The sequence below is a fragment of the Chenopodium quinoa genome, unplaced genomic scaffold (assembly GCF_001683475.1).
Source record: "Chenopodium quinoa cultivar QQ74 unplaced genomic scaffold, ASM168347v1, whole genome shotgun sequence".
Taxonomy (NCBI): domain Eukaryota; kingdom Viridiplantae; phylum Streptophyta; class Magnoliopsida; order Caryophyllales; family Amaranthaceae; genus Chenopodium; species Chenopodium quinoa.
This window is the reverse complement of record NW_018743332.1, coordinates 457,591-471,934: the sequence shown is the minus strand read 5'-3', so window position 1 is coordinate 471,934 and position 14,344 is coordinate 457,591. Positions and strand designations below refer to the sequence as shown.

The following is a 14,344-nucleotide window of genomic DNA, read 5'->3' as shown; positions in this document are numbered from 1 at the left end:
ACTTGTACCTATCGACGAAAGCGTTTACTATGGACTCCCAAGTAGAGGTCTTTTCTTTCTCGAGAGAAAAGAACCATTGTTGGCAAACGGTCTCGAGAGATAGTGAGAACAAAGAAGGGAAAACCTTCTTATCGATACCCTTAATACTCATTATTGTTTCAAATGCTCTTAAGTGAAAATAAGGGTTATCAGTTGCTCTGAATTTTGGGATGTCGTTGGCATTGAACTTCTGCGGAAGAAGATCTTTGTCCACCGAGACCCCTTGTGATGTAAGCCCTTGAAACTTGTAATTGCTAGACAGCTTGCTTAGACTTTCTTGCATGAGGTCCACCTATTGTTGCTTCACGGGATCATCGATCTTGAGTGCTAGGAGCTTCAGTGTCTCAATCACGGTAACCAGTTGGTTCCTAAGCTCGTTGACTTCTTCTTGTGTTTCCATTATAGTCTTAGCTTTCCTCTTGCGAGCTATGGGTTTGTCGAAAAGTTAGAATTGTACGAAGAGGTTGTCCTTGATTAACCGTCCTTCCTTTCTTGACCATGCGCTGTAATTTAAACCATTTTGCGTTTTAATTACTTGACTCGAATCAACTTGACTTTACGGTTTATTTTAAGGAAAGAATAAATAAATCATAAAAAATTGGGTGCATATATCGAAAATAATGTACATATTTTTAGGGAACTAAGTATAGTTTTTAAATTGGAGGATTAATATCCGACCTACCCCCTAAAAAAATGACGGAAAAAATGCGCACACAAGACCCTCTTAAACATGGTCAAAGTATGTGCATTGGTGTGTGCGTTGAGTGTAAGTGACATGTTTGGACTCTTGTGTAAGACCATGGGACTTAGTTCCTAAACTCGATTAACGACTCAAACAAGTACTATTGACAGTAAAACTGAACCGAATTAATTAGCAAATTGATTAATTATATACTAGGTGATGACTCGACCAATAATCCGAACTGTCGGCCAAACGACAGGACTGGCGTCGCACTGTGGAGCTTGGCGCCAGACGACAGAGCTGTCGCCAGGCGCCACACTACAACTCAGACCTTGGCGCCAATATTGGAGCTTCGATCTGGGACTGTTTTCGGTATTATTAGTCAATTGGGGTGCCTAAAGTTGTACTAGGTCAATTCCGATTAAAATATTAGACTTTATTGACTCAAATTAATTAATTAATTAATTAGGCAAAGTTCTTTAGGTCATTAATTTATTTAATCTCAACACAATTCAACAAACGATTAAGAGAAATCATAATATATATGCACAACAAATAATGCACAATTAGTCAAGTAGGCACAATATGATGCAATGAGTTCGCAACCTAACCATGGCTCTAGTTCTCTAAAGTTCGGGATATGGGTTAAGTCAATAGAGGGTCCATGGTTAATTGTCCGGATGCACCGCGCGGAAGCCTAACTGTGAAGGGTTGGCGCGAGTGGATGGGACACCGCGAGTTTTAGAAAAAACTCGCTTCCATGGTTTGGTGAATTCAACATCTCAGATGTACCCTTTGTTGCACAGAGCGTTCAATCGGGTAGATGGAGCATGAATTCCCATAGGGTTATGTAGAACACATATGGGTTTCAGAAAAGTGAGAAAAAATTCAATCAGGAAGTAGGTTCGAGCAAACAATACGAAAAACCGGTCGAAATTAGAACGCATATTTCTGGCTCGATATTGGGGGAGGTTGGCGCCAGCAATCAGAAACTGGCGCCAGCTTTTAACAGTAGCACCTGGCGCCAATGCTGGTGTCTGGCGCTACGGCTAAATGTCTGGCCCCAATGCTGGTGTCTGGCGCTACGGCTAAATGTCTGGCGCCAATGCTCTGGCCCCTGGCGCTACTTCCCACATGCCTCAGCAGTTTTCTGTGCCCGATAAAATTTTCCAGTTTCGCGCGGTGTTATTTCGGTCCTAGTTGTGAAAGATATTTCTCAAATTTCCTACGTCTAAAATCCTATGTTTTTAACTCATTACGGATGGTCTTTCTAATGAGATCTTTTTTATGCATATGACAATAATGTTAATCAAAATTACGCACATGAAATACTTAGAACGTTTCGAGTCTCATCCACTCATTCTAAATCATTGCCGAAACAAATTCAGGAATTAAAATAAAAATCCTCCCCAATGGAGTCGCCAAAAACTGTAGGGAATAAATTTCAAGCGTTAACCCCTAGCTTGAACCCCACTGTGATCATACACTAAAGTACGGTGGCGTCCAAAAGGGAAGAAGATAGAGCAAAAGAGTCGCCAACAAGTTTTAGGAACTTATAAACCGTTCACGTGGTGAAGGTTACACCCCTTAACAATCCATGAGATCGTCAACTCCATAAGGTCTAGAACCAAATAAGGGTTCGGGGATGAAGGTACAAATCCAACCTAAAAGAGATTGAACCTGCCCTAATAATAGGCCTTTACTTTATTCTGATCGTATTCATGTGCGCTTTTTAATTAACATGCAATCAATAGGATTAACCCTAAACCTGCTTATCTATGTTGGTTGAATATTAATGCACAAATAAAACTATTATTGGCGATCACTTGAAATTATAATCACATTAACCCTAAATAAGATTATTAATTATCTTATATAAGCGTGATTACAAGTACCGATTCCCTTTAAACATGCATAAAAAGTGTGATCAAGCAATAACAATAAATAATCATTAAGCAACATAATAATAAAATAATAACATAGTCATCATCAAAATAATAATAATAATAATAATAATATTCATAATCATCATGAATTATAACAATTATAATCATAATCACGTTCATGTTAATATTAAAGCATAATAATAGCAAGATCCTAGGCATGATATTAACAAGATTAATAACAAACCCTAGCATGTCACTAAACAATAAAAATCAAAGCTTTATCCCTAACATGATACTAACAATCATAAATATTAGGAAGAACATAGAAGGCATCGTAACAATCATATTTAATATTAAAATTACCCTAGACATGATATTAGGAATATCATAATATCATTTTAAACATGATCATAACATCAATAAATCAATTAAAGAACTTACTTTGATGCCTCGTACCTCTTTCTAATAACAAAATACACACGTTAGTAACTTCAAGGAAAATAATAAACAATTAAACAATTAAATTAAATAATTAAAAGAGAGATTTGAGACCAAACCCTCAGAAATTAAACCTTTCACGTCTAGGGCGAAGGCAACTTTGAATATGGCTAGGTGTATCTAGATCTTGCGAATGCGGAATTTTGTATGTGAAAAGCTTAGAAGAGAGAGAGATGGATGAATGAATGAATTAGAAGAGAATGAGAAACAATTGAAAACTGATTGTAGGTGATTATAATTGAAAACTGGATGTTGATGAGAATTGGTGAATGAAAACGGAGTTTTTACGTCGTTATTTATAGAGAAAATCAGCCAAAAAGATAAATTAATAGAACAGAGTCCTGGCGCAACTGAAATAGAGCTGGCGCCAACCCTGACTAACTGGCGCCAGTCGCCAACACTAGCGCCAGGCCTAGCTCCAGGCGCCGATGCCTGGAGTTAGGCGCCAGGCCTGTTTTTGACGCGTTTTCGAAAATCAGATAAATTTGCCGTACTGGAGGATAAAATCGTATCTTTTCCTCAAAAATGCTTTTTTGATTTTAATTAAAACTCTAAAAAGTCAACAAAAGTCAATTTATCAATGCTAATTGAATTAGGAATGAAAACAACCTTCTAGAAGAATCTAGAAGACTAAAACCATTCCTAATTGCATTAGGAATGATAAATCATATTAGGCCCTCCCCAAGATCATTGGGCCGCTCATAAGGCTCAAATCGGGCCCAGTTTAGTAAATTGGCCATAACTTCCTCAATATTCATCGGAATTGGGCTTATAATATATCGTTGGAAAGCTCTTGTCAAGCCCATCCAACTACTCTACTCTTGGACCCATATTATGGACCAACCAAACTGGATTTGCTGTTTTCTTAAAATAAGTTTTCAAAAACAAAGAGAAGAGAAAAGAAATTAAAACTGTCCGCAACACTAAACTTTCCACACTTTCGCTTCTTTCGATTGTGATTCGACGTGAAAGGTACTCATCACCAGGTTAGGTTTTGGGGAGACACATTTGGGTGTCTACAGATGGTGAATTTTTGCATAGCACCCATCCCCAGTAGACCACACACACCTTTGCTTCAGGAGATGTAAGCCCCACTTAATGCTATTCCAACCCCATGAACCCACCTTCCTTCTCTGCCAAGAATCTTCAAAAAAGGAGCTTTTGTTAATGTCATATTTAGCCTGGTAAACTTTGCTAAATAAGGATTCTGTATCATTCAGAATACGCCACCCTTGTTTTGCTAAAAGTGCTTGATTAAAGAATCGAGCATCAAGGATGCCTAATCCACCCTTGTCTTTAGATTGAGTTAGAACAGAACACCTTCTCTAATAAATGCCTTTCCCATTCTATTCCCCAGCCACAAAAACCTAGCTATAATGTTGTTAAGTCTCTTTAAGATAACAACAGGACATTTGAAAACAGATAAAACATAGGTCCCCAGATTAGACAATACTGATTTTTATGAGAGTCAATCTACCAGCATGGGACAGAAAGATCGAGTTCCAAACGTTTAACCTCTCCTTAGCTCTATCAACAATTTTGCTAAAAATTTGTTGTTTAGAAGTGCCAATGTCAGCTGGGATTCCTAGGTACACCCCAAAACTGTTACTCTTGCCAAAAAAGTAGGGATAAACCTTAAAAAAATTTGTGTTACAAACTCAACAAATTATATTTTATCGAAAATTTTATATAATACTAACCTTAAAAGGGGCATTTCTTTAAAAAATAAAAATTAAAAAAAAATTAAAAAAAAGGCATAATTTATAGTCATGTAACATCAGTAAACTAAACAAATACTAATATGATATTATATCCTGATTTATAGTCGCATAAATCCTAGTGCCTTACATAACAGCAAATGAATATCAATATGATATATGTCTTTCAAAATTTAATCACTCCTACCTGACCTAAATTGGTTTTTGACTAAAAAGGATCGGAAAAAAGAACATCCATATGAAGGTAATTTAACAATATCTAAGTTATCAACTCAATAAAAGGCACTTGGTCTGTCCTGTGACTAGGGGTATTCAAAACTACCCGACCCGTTTGACCCGACTTGCTAACCCGCAAAGTACTCGACGGGTTTTTTTTAATTTTTTCCCCAATTTAGCGGGTCGGGTACCCAACCCGCTAAAGTATAATATTTGCAGGTCAGGTAATGGGTCGCGTTCTAAGTGTAGCGGGTACCCGTTATTTACCCGTTTTTTTTTTTTTTACTTTTTTTTTTTCTGGAAACATTTTACTCCACTAGGGTTACTTGTTATTGGGCTTTTGTGAGTTAGTGTCTTCGTGAATAGCAGTAGCCGCTATTCTTCTCTCCTCAGTTCCTCACCCTTCTTCTCTCTCCTCTTTCCTCTCCCCTCTCCCCTCTCCCACCTCTCAACACTCACTCTCAAATCCCCGGCGACACCACACGCACATCACCTCACTCCAGGCGAGCACTATACTCACTCTCAAGCGACCACCGCCCTCACTCTCAGGCGACCACCGCACGCACCGCACCTTACTCACCGTTAGCCTCGTCATCAGGTTAGTTTTGTTTGATTTTTTTGGGTTAATTCGTTTACTGATGCTTGTTACTTTGTTTATATTTAATTTATCTTTAATTACATATTTAGGGTAAGAGATTATAGTTTTTGTTAATTTTTTTTATTGTAGGGAATAAAGACTTGGTTTAAGAGAAAACAACAATTATCATTGATGAAAGTCATGAGACAATTGAAGCTTCGGCTCCTGATTTAGTTTGATTTGTGGCTCTGAGATATTGTTTAGACTTTGTAATTTATTTGGTTTTTTTGTTGTTTTAATTTGATGTAAACTCTCTGATTTGAAACACACCGCAAAATAAACACATAATTTTTTTAATTTTTTTTATTATAATTAAAACAGTACATCAAGAAAGGCTTTTTTTTGTATAAATACAACAGGTTTTTTTTAATTAAAAAAATTATATATATTAAAATATCGGGTACCCGCAACGGGTACCCGGTAATAATGGGTACTCGATAAGCGGGTATCCGTTTTTACCGGGTCGGTTAATGGGCCGAGAGAATCACTACCCACACTCCCGGGTACCCGTACTTTCGGTACCCGGTTATGAACACCCCTGCCTGTGACACATCGAGTATATAATTTATTGCTGATGACACCCTGTTCAAAACTTGCTTTGCAAATTCGGAAATTAAAATGTCTGACGTGTCTACGAAGAAGATAACCGATCAGTTAATTGAATAACTGATGTTGATCAACTTGTCAGTAAGACTATACATGGACATTACTTAACTCCTTGTCCTACTTCCGTTATAGGTTATGTGCAACGATTAGACATTTTTCCTCTCTGTTTTATGTCAAATCGTTGCACATAACCTGTAACGGAGGTAGTAATTCATTTTATTATTCCACTATTTTTTTCCTGATACATTAGAAATTTTCCTTATAAAAAGGGGATTCCTGTCTCCCAATTTTCTTAACTTATTAAAATGATCTTAGAATGTCTCGACCAAATTCTATGAATATAATCTTACATTGCCTTTAAAGGCATTAACTTGACTGCAATATATTTGTCCTATATTGTGTTGGCGTAGATGAGTAACAAGCACACTTATAATTAGCTTGCAATTACATATGTACTAGCAGAAAGACTTGCGTGGACCTAGTCCACAATAATGTTATTGTGGACTCGAGGTTTATACACGCACAACTGACATTATAATCCTTAATTTTTACATAGTAACCTATTTTTTTGTTATAAAATAGGGAGAAATATCAGAGAAATTGATAGAGAATATATCAGTGTATTTATATTTCATATAACGGGGATATATATATATATATATATATATATATATATATATATATATATATATATATATATATATATATATATATATATATAATACAATTAGGGTTTTCTTAGATAAAAATATAAACCCTAATTCTATCTAGAATATTCTAGAATGATACAAGGAGTATAATGGACATCTGCATAATATTTAATAACACTCCCCCTTGGATGTCCATTATCGAAGATTGTGCCTCGTTAAAACCTTATTAGGAAAAACCATGTGGGATAAAAACCTAATGAAGGAGAAAGAGTACCACATTCTTCGTAATACGCTCGATATGCTGCCTCATTAAAAACCTTACCAGGAAAACCCAATGTGGGACAAAACCATGGTCAAGGGAAAAAGAGTGCAGCGCGTATTTTCTCCCCCTGATGAATACATAACTTGAGATATTCTAGTGTCGCAGCAATGAATCCAATATAGTTGAGTATCTTCTCCTATGGCGCAGAAAAGTTCATTCTTTGATCCTCCTAAATCTTCACATCTTCACACGAGCAAGTGAGTCTTCATATCACCATACTTATGATAATAAGACATGTGTTTGTCCACATTTCATTTGAAATCTTTGTTTAAATTTGCCTTATCTATTATACTTTATGCCTTCTTCCGGAGGCCATGAATAATAAAAATTGATGATCATTATTTGATCAAACATTTCTTAATAATTACTACGTATATGGCAACACATGCTAATATTAATGTTGTTCTTCAATCTTGTATGAATTAATAATATAACACATGTAATTATGTACGCTAATCATGGTTCTTCTAGACCATGAGAAAACATTCTCGCGCATAAGTATTCCATTGATATTATTTAGATGTTTCATGATTGACATGATAGCTCTCTTGTAAATACAAATAGTAAATCTTACTAACTCTCACATGCTCAAACTTCAGGTTGAGATGACAATAATTTAGTCACATAGACTTTTCAAGAGTTTGATAATAATTGCAATATTCAAGACATAAAAATTTGTAGGGTTAGGCATTTAATACGTCGTACATAAGTTCTTCAGGAACTCCTTTTACATAATTCATAACGTGTTATTAAATAAGTGTCATCAATAATTTCATTACAATTATAAGCCCATTGCAATATGAATATCTCTTTCTAATTTTTCATCAAAGTTGTAAATATGTCTTACTATACTTTGAATGAACATTCACATACACCACAGTCATTGTAAGAAATTAATCCATGCAATATGAGATATATAAAACATGATAACATATTAAACAAATTATACAATGTGTAATGCATCTAACTTCCTACATATGCAATAAACCATATTAACCTATGACTCACATGCACATCACTATAAGACTCAAAGTGATGCAAGCCACTTTACAGTGTGGATTTAAAAATCCATATTTCATTGGACTTCGGGTCCATGATAAACTTATGATCATTATCATTATGTCGACATCAAAATGTACATATATTTCAGATCCCTTATGTTTCGGGGTTTTCTGATGTCATGCGGGAGAGTTACAACACCGAGACTGGAACCGGCCGCCTGTACCTGCAAAATAACGGAGACTCCTGGGAGCTCCGCCTCCAACGGTCAAGTTAGTACTTGTTTGAGGAGTAATAAGTGCGGAAATTAAAGGGGGAAGATCTGGTTCCTCTAGGGGAGGAGTGATCAGTGTGTTCAGACTTCTCTAGGTGAGAGTAATTAATTGCTCTTTTTCTTTAATGAGGATTAATTAAGTATTTATAGTCTTGAGAAGCGTGCCACTCTCTAGGTTTAGGGTAAACCTAGGGCTGACTGGGCCTCTAAACAGGATTGGGCCTTGTTGGCCGGTTTTCCCATTTGGCATGGGTGGACACGTGGCGTGTCTCGATTGGTCCGTAGAGGACGTATCTGTGATTGACACGTGGCAGGCTCCTATTGGCCTACGTGAAGGACACGTGGCGGAACCCGATTGGTCCACTTGTCAGACGGTGATTGGTGGATAAAAATCCCCTAATCATTTGCCCCTCACAGGTGGCACGTGACTGGTCACGTGTCACCTGTGACAGGCGCCGCATGGTGACAGGCGACGGCCTGCTGCAGGTGTCACCTTGCAAATGGCCGAGAGATTTTCCCGCCCAAATTTTGAATTTGGAAGCGACCCTTCGCCTTCTCACTTTGCCTATATAAGGAAGTGCTGACTTCGGTCATTTTTCACATTTGAGAACTTTGCGAGAGAACATTCGGACCCCTGAACTTGCTCTGACACTTTGGACTTTTGTTGCCTACCGCCTGCTCTGACAAGCCGTTTGCAAAGGATTTCAGAATTTCATAAGTCGTCACTCGTTCAGGTAACCGTCGGTTCTCTTATTCTTAATTTTTTTCTTATTATTATTTTTTGAAATGGCACCATGGAAGCACACGACACGACCTAAGTTAGTGATCAGCCGGTCACCGGGGACGACTGAATCTAGGACTAGGAGTGCCGCCTGCCCTTTTCTGGACCCATCTTTGCCCTTTATACAAAGTCCGACTGTATCTGTGTCTATGCAGAACGTGATGGCCAGAACAAAGAAGACTGCTAGGATCTCAAACTCGGACGGCTCCTCCCAAAGGGTGCCCATTAGTGAAACATCTGACCAGGCGCCAGATGTAGATGGGAAACAAGGCGGCTGCCAAGCCGACAGTTCTGAGGGAGGGGGCAAGGTGGTCCCTTCCCATTTTACCGTTGATATGTCCAACTTTTCTCCTGCTCCTTCTAAGGGAGAGGAGGCGGGCCCCTCTGGGAGAGGGGAGGAGTCGTCCTCTTCGGACTCGTCAGAGGACGAGTCCTAGTCCAGCTCTTCTGGCCACGCTTCTCCAGGCTCAGAAGAAAGAAACAGCCGCCTACAAGAGGCGAGGCTTTCTCATGCAGTTGAGAAGGGGGGCAATTGGGCGGAGCCGTCCGCCTCTTACAGAGAGGAAAACACCCCCTACCACTGCACGGTACCCCGGGGCCGGATCGCGACCATGAAAGACAAAGTGGAGAGCTTTATAGCTAACCACAGAATGGGCCCCAGATTTTTACTGTTCGTGCCGGATCCAGAAGACACTGTCGTCTGGCCGGCTGGTACCAGCTATGATGGCGGCTGCTTTGGCTGCTATGAGGCGGCCATCAAAGCTGGACTGCGCTTCCCATTACATCCGGCTGTTCAGCGGATTTTAGATGGGTATGATTTGGGGTTATGGCAGTTAGCCCCCAACTCTTGGGTAAACGTACTCGGCTATGTGGCCGGGTGCGAAATGTACGGGGTGGAGCCAAGCTTTGAGGCTTTCGCCCACATGAACTATCTCAGCCGGACCCCTAAGTCGGGAGGCACCGGCTGGTATCAATTAACAAGCCATAGGGGCTACCTCATGACGAGAGGTAAGGCGAACAAATGGAAGGATTGGCGGAATACCTTCCTTATCATCGAGGGTTCAGACACGGAGCTGAACAAACGCTTTAACAAGTGGAATAGGGATCCGCTTCTTCTCGCAGGCGGCCGCAGCATGCCGCCTGTTCCCCCAAAGGCTAAAAAAGAGATCCTAGACAAAGGACTCTTCAAAGTAGAGACTAGGGTGAACTCTACTTCAGGGGTACGAGAGCAAGTACCCCTGAACTGCGTCCCAAACTTCAAGTGGCTCTATGACGAGTACTTTTTGGCCGCCTGTGGCCTCAGCAGTCGGTGCTCTAGAGGTAGCCGGCCTGACAAATACTCTGTTTTTTCACGCCTTGTTTACTTGGGATTTTTACTAACTTTGCTGTTTATTTTTTGCAGCTGACGCCATGAGTAAAATAACAGCATCCAAGACTGCGGCGGCCATGTTGCGGGCCTCTCTCATGCAACAGTCTTGTACCGACTCCCCCAACAAGGGGGCACCCTTGGTAGGCCTCGAAACTCTTCCTCTTTTAGGAGTTGTTGTCTTATGCATATACTAACTCTTTTTTTTTCAGTCGGGCACTCCAAGAGCTTCTTCCTCGCAACAGCCGGACCCCAAGGCCCGGAGGACGACTGTTGCAAGCTCTCCTGGGTCTTCCAGGAAAACAGTGGCGGCTGAGAAGCAGCCGACCACTTCTTCTAAAACTCCGGCGGGGCCGCCTAGAAGTATGGACAATTACTTGTAAAAACTTTTACACTTGCTTCCTTCTTGACTAGGTCTAACTTGCTTTTTTACGCTTGATGCAGCCGGCCCTCAGGAGCCTGACTTGGTAGAGGTAGCCAAGTCCATGATCAAAGCAGTTCCTCCTTCAAAAAGGGAGGCGGTCAGGGGTGTCGGCACCCTTGACCTTGATGGGATTGCAGGGGTCCTTGCTGAGGTATACTTGGCATATTTTTGAGTATTTGAATTCCAGGACGCCTGTTTTCTTGTTGTTTGGAAACTGACGCCTGTTCCCCTTTTTACTTAGGCCCTGCTCCGAGTGAACGGCCTTCGCAAGCCGCTTGATCGGAAGAACAAAGAGGTAAAGGCTGCAAAAGCTATGGCCGCCTCTGACTGTGATAAGACAATGTTTCAAATTGCCCAAAATGAAGTTCTGACAATTGATATTCTTTATTATCAGGCGCAGGCTGCCGCCGCTATCCGGGCTCAGTTAGAGGCGGCCCAGAAGAGGAACAGCGAGCTGGAGGCGACTGTCTCCAATCTCAAGGCCGAGCTTAAACCTTTCCGCCAAAAGATACTCTCATACGATGCCATGGAGTAATCCTTGGCTAATGTAAAGGAACGCCTGGTGACCCAGGAGAAGAGTCTAACTAAAGAGCTCTCGGAGAAGGCTGAGCAAGAGAAGAGAGAGCTCGTCCGAGAGATGATTGAAGACTCTTCCCAGATCCAGCGCATGACCTGGAGCCGCCTCTTCCCAGTGCCGACTTTGCCTCGTGGGAAAAAACGTACCGCCAGTGTTCTGAAACATATAATCAAGAGATCCTGGCGGCTGCTGAGGACGAGGCGTTGGAGGAGGCCTTGGTTGAGGATGAGAAGCCGATAGTGGCGCTTGTGCCACTTGGGGGCAAGGCATCGAAAAAGGATGCAGCTGAAGCCGAGTCCAGCAAGAAGAGTGCTGACCAGGCGGCAGCTGCTAATACTGAACTGCCCCCTTCTTAAGCTTTATGTATTCTTTCCACGGCCTGCGTGCCGTTTGCTTGTATTTACCCGGCCAGGGGGCCAGGGTTTTGAATATTTTAATCTTCATTAATGCAATTTTATTTGCTTGAAATTTGTCTAAGTGTTGAATATTTTGATATTGATTTGTACACTATATCGACTGTTTTGCATGGCCGATTGTAGACAGGTACGGATGGTCCGCCTATGCCCCTGGACGACTGGTTGTCTGTTTCCAAGCTGGGCGATCAGTCGGCCATTTATTCAATCGGTCTTGGTCCCGTTTAAAAGATCGGATTACCTTTAGGCAGGCGGTCCTGTTATTTGTAAAATTAACCAAGAAAGGGTTTTCTTACTTGTGTGACTAAGTAAATATGGCTCTACCTAGTCGCCGAGTGATTGAGTAGTAGAGGTATCAAGCGGTGGGCACCGGTTGTTCCCCTTTATTCGCCAATGTTTGTTGGCTATTAACTCGAAGGGAAACCTAGTAAGAATAGTAGTTTGAATGCCCTTGTTTGCCAAAAAACAGGTGGTCTATTCAGACTTTTTAGGTTCCATACCAAGTTTGGGAGAGTGACTGTAAGTTAACGTTGGTGTTACTCAGTCGTCCTCATTCTAGATTGAGTAGTAGAGGTACCAGGCGGCAGATGCCGGCTGGACCCCTTGATTCGCCAATGTTTGTTGGCTATTAACTCAAAAGTTGTTAACCTAGCAGGAGTAGTGGTTGAGAGCCCCTGTTTGCTAAAAACAGGCGGACGACTCATACCTTTTAGGCTCCATACTAAGTTTGAGAGAGTGACTATGAGTTAACTTTGGTGTTACTCAGTCGCCGTCACTCCTGCTTGAGTAGTAAAGGTACCAGGCGGCGGAGGCCGGCTGAACCTTTTGATTCGCCAATGTTTGTTGGCTATTAACTCAAGAGGTACCCCCTGCATTTATCCCAAGTAATACAGGCGGTAATCCGACTCAGATGTCAATTGTTACCACTAGTTTGGTTAGTGATAAAGTTATCCTTGTCTCAAAAACGGCTACGTGATTGCCCTTGGGGACAGTCGTATAGGTGCCGTGTGATTAGTTTATAGAACAATGTTCCACCCAAAAGGGAGCTGCTCTCTGCGACGAATTTCATCCGGATGGATGCCGTCGGACGCCTGCTATAATGTTGGGACAGGTCGAATTGAATTTTTACATTTTGATCAGTTGGCTTGACGCCTGGTCTGATCATGTTTTTTGATAGTTGGTGAACTATATTATGTGAGGGTAGCCGTCTAGCGGCGTGCCCCTCTTAAATTAAACATAGAGAGTGGCCGACTGTTTGTCAGTTGGCATGCCCCTCTTAAAAATGAATATAAAGATGGAGAGTAGCCGACTGTTAGTCAGTTGGCATGCCCCTCTTAATACAAAATTGAATAGTAAGTGCAAACTTTTATTAAGTAGCTCTTTACTTTACATCATTCAAAAGAAATATTTCTTAAGATTATCTACATTCCAAGTTCGAGGTAACGGCTGGCCGTCTGGTGTTTCCAGACGGTAGGTACCGTCTCTAATCTCTTCATATATTCGGTAGGGGCCTTCCCAGTTGGGAGTTAGCTTGCCAGACTCGTTAGCCCTACCAACAGCTTCCATTTTTCTAAGTACAAAGTCCCCCACCTTGAGTGGACGCCTGTGCACTTTGCTGTTGTATGATCGAGTCATTCTCAGGCGGTAAATCTCATGGCGTAAGACAGCATTGCCTCTCTTTTCAGGGAGTGAGTCTAACGCCAGGCGCATGGCTTCCCAGTTTGCCTCTTCGTCATATAGCATTACTCGAAGAGTCGGCTCGTAGTGTTCTATTGGAAGAACAGCTTCCGCACCATAAGTTAGGAGGAATGGAGTTTCTCCAGTCGCCCCTTTTTCAGTCGTCCTAATAGCCCAGAGAACATGTGATAGTTCCTCCGCCCATAGGCCGCCTGCTCGTTCAATCTTTTTCTTCAGACCGTCTGAGATGATTTTATTAAAGGCTTCTACCTGGCCGTTTGCTTGTGGTCGGCCGACAGATGCAAAGTAGTTTGCAATTCCTTGGTCACCCAACCAGCTTTTGAGAACAGGCGTCTCAAATTGGGGACCATTATCAAAAACCATAGACATGGGAACCCCGAACCGAGTGATGACATTTTTCCAAATGAATGAAATTACATCTTTCGTCTTGATTCCCTTTACAGCCTCCGCCTCTACCCATTTAGTGAAGTAGTCAACGGCAACAAGTATGTACCTACTGCCGCCTGTAGCAGGCGTATATGGACCCAGAATGTCCATGCCCCACTTAGCAAACGGTAG

The 14,344-nt window shown here is 41.2% G+C and overlaps 1 long non-coding RNA gene across 1 annotated transcript; it reads left to right on the top strand.

The window, feature by feature from the left end:
* The first annotated feature begins 5,253 nt into the window (after positions 1–5,253).
* LOC110737957 lies at positions 5,254–5,999 on the top strand. The gene is made up of 2 exons (XR_002514520.1): positions 5,254–5,637; positions 5,767–5,999. It is a non-coding gene; the product is annotated as an uncharacterized LOC110737957 (long non-coding RNA).
* The last annotated feature ends 8,345 nt before the right edge of the window (positions 6,000–14,344 follow it).